This window comes from Theropithecus gelada, chromosome 4 (genome assembly GCF_003255815.1).
Source record: "Theropithecus gelada isolate Dixy chromosome 4, Tgel_1.0, whole genome shotgun sequence".
NCBI classification, from domain to species: domain Eukaryota; kingdom Metazoa; phylum Chordata; class Mammalia; order Primates; family Cercopithecidae; genus Theropithecus; species Theropithecus gelada.
In genome coordinates, this window is record NC_037671.1 from 146,332,776 (window position 1) to 146,338,330 (window position 5,555).

The window sequence follows — 5,555 nt, forward strand, 5'->3', positions numbered from 1 at the left end:
AAGAAAACCATATTGCTTACCTACTCAAGCTACATTTAATTCTCAATTCCAGGACGATAGCCTTGGAATAAGCTTATTAGACCTAAAGAAGATGAGCTTTTATCCTGGAAAAGATTACAGTTATAAAATACAGTGTTAGAAACTATAATTTAAGGAATTTTTTTTTCAAGGAGCTAAAAATAGCTATGTGGAATATACACAGGCTACTATTTTCTTCTTCACTTTGACTTTAGATCCTTTTCTAATTAGTTTTTCTTCTCTCTGTAGTCTTTCTTCTCTCTGAAGTCTTTCTTCCTTCTTTTCTCATAAAAACTGAAAGAATATTTTAGTAAATATATATCATTTATATAAATATATATTTTATTATTGAAAAGCATGTTCCCAGTAAGCAAAAATCAAGCCTTTGTAGGCATTACAAGCAACAGTTGATACATTGTCCACTTAATTTAATATTGACATTAGGAAATGATATCTTTATGTTGGTGTAGATTGGAAATCCAACCTAATATGAAATTTTGCCATGATAATAGGCCATACAAAAAGAAGAGAGCTTAATGTGCTGGAATATATGGAAAAATCGAGGGATGTTAGCTTTAGAAATATAATACCAAAAAGGATAGAGCATAATAAATTTGTAGTGTAATTATAAGCTGACAGAGAGGAATGGTTTCTCTTACTGATTTGTTCGAACTTTTTATGTAATATACAAATTTTGTGTCAAATTTGTTTTTTTTTTCCAGCTTGTTAGCTGATGACAACAGTTCTTAATAAATAACACAAAAAGCAATGAGATAAATAACTCTGTGTGTGTGTGTGTGTGTGTGTATGTGTGTGTCTGGGTGTGTGTAGTTATTAAGTATCCATTTATTACACTTGAATGACTACTTTTAAAACGTTTTATATATTTATAGTTTGTCTCCATAAATGTCATAGACTGTGAGCTCCTTGGTCAGGGTCAGTGTCTTGTTTGTTGGTGGGTAAACCACAGTTCAACCTAACCAAATCAAATTTTGATACTTGTTTCATCTACAACCCCATTCTATGTTTGAATTGTAAAAAAAAAAAAGTCAATAAGCATGAATTTAAGTTAACCATTTCCACTTGTTCAGTTTTCCTAGGTGGGGTTTTGGGATTGAAGTTATGTAAATATTTCTTTATAGAGTAGAAGATAAGCAGTCTGAGGCTGAGGCAATGGAGCTTCCTCAAAGAGGCCTTCATTGGAGGAGAGGTAGCAGTGCGTATTAAAAATGAAAAATGTATTCCTTTTCTTTCTTTTCTTTTTTTTTTTTTTTGAGTCGGAGTCTCACTCTGTCACCCAGGCTGGAGTGCAGTGGCGCAATCTCGGCTCACTGCAAGCTCTGCCTCGCAGGTTCATGCCATCCTCCTGCCTCAGCCTCCTGAGTAGCTGGGACTTCAGGCGCCCGCCACCACTTCCGGCTATTTTTTTTGTATTTTTAGTAGAGACTGGGTTTCACTGTGTTAGCCAGGATGGTCTTGATCTCTTGACCCTGTGATCCACCCCCCTCAGCCTCCCAGAGTGCTGGGATTACAGGCGTGAGCCACCCGTGCCCGGCCGAAAAATGTATTTCTTATTGATTTATTGATTGCTGATGAGTCATGAGAGTGAGGAAGCATTAAGAATGAAGAAGCATCTATGGTAACCTCAAGAATTCTATTTTTGCATAAACACATGCTCAGGCCAAGAACAAAAACTTTTCTTTTGTCTTTTCTTTTCTCTTCTTTTCTTTCTTTTTTTTCTTTCTCTTTTTCTCTCTTTTACTTTCTTTCTTTCTTTCTCTTTCATCTTTCTTTCTTTCTTTCTTTTTCTTTCTTTCTTTCTGTTTCTTCTCTTTTTCTCTTTCTTTTCTTTCCTTCTTTTCTTTCTTTTCTTCTTCCTTTTTAATTGAGACAGGGTCTTGCCTTGTTGCCCAGACTAGAATGCAGCGGGGTTATCCTAGCTCACTGCTTCCTCCAATTCCTGGGCTCAAGGAATCCTCCTGCCTCAGCATCTCGAGTAGCTGAGACCACAGGCATATGTTACCACATCTAGCTAATATTTTTATTTTTTGTAGAGACAATATCTCGCCAACTTACTCAGACTGGTCTTGAGCTCCTGGCCTCAAGGGATCCTCCACCCTCATCCTCCCAAACCTATTTCATCATAATAGTAGATAAACCTAATATTCATTCATATTTTTGAACTTATACTGTGTTCTGATTTTCTGATTAATTCCTCTGGTTTCTTCCCTTTCACTCTCAGATATACAGTTTTGGTTGATGCTATTTGAAATTTGTTTTGATAAAAAGAAAAAGTTGATTTTTATAATCATGTATCCCCTTTTGCTTATGACAAATTCTCTTTCATGTAAACACTGGCATGAGCCCAAAGGTCCGAAAGGTATTGCAGCTTCTTCGCCTTCGTCAGATCTTCAATGGAACCTCTGTGAAGCTCAACAAGGCTTCGATTAACATGCTGAGGATTGTAGAGCCATATATTGCATGGGGGTACCCCAATCTGAAGTCAGTAAATGAGCTAATCTACAAGCCTGATTATGGCAAAATCAATAAGAAGCGAATTGCTTTGACAGATAATGCTTTGATTGCTCGATCTCTTGGTAAATATGGCATCATCTGCATGGAGGATCTGATTCATGAGATCTATACTGTTGGAAATGCTTCAAAGAGGCAAATAACTTCCTGTGGCCCTTCAAATTATCTTCTCCATGAGGTGGAATGAAGAAAAAGACCACCCATTTTGTAGAAGGTGGAGATGCTGGCAACAGGGAAGACCAGATCAACAGGCTTATTAGAAGAATGAGCTAAGGTGTCTACCTTGATTATTTTTCTAAGCTGGTCAGTTAATAAACAGTACCTACTCTCAAATTGAAAAAAATAAAAAAAAGAAAGAAAAAAGTCAACATAATAGCTTCACAGATTTAGGATATTGCTATAGCTAATTTAATCTGTTGTTTGGATGACTAAATTCTCATGACAGCCAAATCAGCCATGCATTTACAAATCATAGAAATTAGAGCTGGCATAGATAATGACCACCGTCTAGTCAATACACTCATCCTGCAGTTAAGAAAACTGAAGCGAAGAAGGTAAAGCAGCTCATTCAACGTCTCACTCCTAATTTGTGTCTTTTTAATGGATTGCCAATGGAAAAGTTAAACTAACATGCTTCATTTCATTTATTCTTACTGAAATTACTTCTTTTACTCTCAATAAGCTTTGAAGAAAGGGAACCAAAAATGTCCAGAGAAGATGAATCATCACAGCGCTTTTCTGTCCTGTTGCTTTATTTCCTTGAATATTGAATTATGAGATTTCCATTGCTTCTGACCCTTTCTATTTTCCTGTAAATAGTGATGGTCCAAAATTGCCTTTTAAGCACTGAGTGCCACTCCCTTTTACTCATCCGTATCTAATTATTTCTTTTTCTTTTCCTCTCTTGTCAAGTTAATAGTGTCTGTCGATATTTTTAGAGGGCAAATCATGTGTGAAGCAATACCATTTTTAAAGTTCCTGGAACAATAGATGATCAGTCCAAATATTTATACAATACATGCTGTGCTTCATAGATGGCTGCTGATAATTATATTGAGGCCATGAAGCAAGGTTTCCCTCCAAGGCACAGATTCAGATTCAAAAATATTTGATAGAGACAATCAAATTGGAAAGGATGATGGAATTTGCAATTAAGCTAGGAAGAGCAGTGGAAATGAGATCCAGATAACACTGTTACTGTCCTTTACTATTTGTGAGGACACTGAGATGTATTTTGCATAAATGACTCAAATACATTTCATTAGGAAAAAGACTCCTACAGACTATAGGGGTTTAAGAAATTTCATTTTTTCTTCATAGTAAAATGTTAAAAGACAAACACTTGTAAAGTTAAAGATTGGGCTCTGTGTGATTTATGGCCAGAGACGAAGGGAAAAGAGAGAAGAACAGGCACCAACCAGCCAACATCTGCCCTCCAAAGAGTTTGTTTTTATTTTCTTAAAGCATTTGAGAAAATATTTGGCAGTTACTTTTTCCTGAATCGCTATGATGAAAGCATTGTATTAACAAGTGTGTCTTGAATGAATAACATCTCATTGTTTATGAGAGGGTAACCTATCTCTTTTACGGAAATTCAATATTTTGCCTTCAGTAATAAATGATAGCTTATTTTTGGTGTATCTCATTCTTTCATAAGTTTTATTTAACCATGCCTCGTCACCTTAATGAGATGGGCAATGGGTGCTCAAAGGAAACAGGCACCTAAATCATCATATAACTTTTGCACTCTGTATGTCAGATTGATACTATGTTTCATGACTAGAGGCCGCAGTACTCTGTGGGTACTCTGCTTCAGTGAAAAACTTTATAAAAGTAATATTTGAATAGATTTAAGAAAAAATTTCATGTACTTTATAAATCTTTACAGATAAGAAAATAAGTTCCCAAAAGGCCCCAGGACCTGCCCGTTTTTTTCCTAGCATTTCTGTTGATCACTGGGTTTATCAAGGATACCTTCATTTCTAGTATATTCTGAATGTAAGGGTCCATGTTAGGTTAAAAACTTTAAAAATATCTTCCTACTTTACTACCTATAACTGACATTTATTAAGCACCAATTATGCACTGAACACTATGCCATGTATCATCAGTCGTTATAAATGTATAAGAGATATATACTTTATTATTCTAATTTGGCAGACTACAAAATTAGGCTCAGGTGAAATAACTTGCTCAAAATCACATAGCTAGTGAGTTGTGGACCCAAAATTTGAATCACAGCAGCTTGATGCCAGATGTTATACTACACTTAAAGAGCACATATATGCGGGTGTTAGATACAATAAATCATAGTACAAGTGGGTAATACATATATATTTTTTCTTTCATCTGGCAGAGTTTAAATTTTAGTTAAGGGTTGAATATTGCTATCAATTTATAGTCATAAAAATGTAACCAGAAATATAAAAAGGTGCTCAGCATAGTGCCTGGGTCATAATAAATGCTCCAAATATTTATTAAATGACTGAGCGAAAGGCATCAGGTAATCATCATTAAGTAAGCAGTGCAGATAATAACTATCATTCAAGCTTACAGAAGGAAGAAAAAAAGCATTCCTTTTTTGAAAACATAAATTACATTTTTAAAATGTCATAATGGGAAAAACATTGACATTGACATTGCTCAGTCTAATAAAATAGGGGAAAAATGATTTTGAGAGACTCTCATCTGTTCAATATTTTATCTTTGACAGTGACAAAGGTGATGTTTTAACAGTAAGTGCTGCTAATAATAAGTAGTGTACTTAAACATCTATTTATCTTATAAATTTTAAGACATCTATAAGTGAAGACCATGCACTGTGGTTTAAATGTCTCCTCCAAAACTCTTTTCGAAATTTAATTGCTATCATTATGGTGTTAAGAGATAGGACCCTTAAAATGTGATTAGGTCATGAGGGTAGAGCCCTCATGAATGCACTAATGCCATTATCTTGGGAGTAGGCTCCTGGTAAAAAATGAATTCAGCCCAATTTTCTTTATTGT

The 5,555-nt window shown here is 35.0% G+C and overlaps 1 pseudogene across 1 annotated transcript; it reads left to right on the forward strand.

Annotated features, from left to right (window-relative positions):
- Positions 1–2,371: 2,371 nt before the first annotated feature.
- Positions 2,372–2,893, forward strand: LOC112623168 (annotated as a pseudogene). Its single transcript, XR_003119099.1, has one exon. The product of XR_003119099.1 is annotated as a 60S ribosomal protein L7 pseudogene (transcript).
- The last annotated feature ends 2,662 nt before the right edge of the window (positions 2,894–5,555 follow it).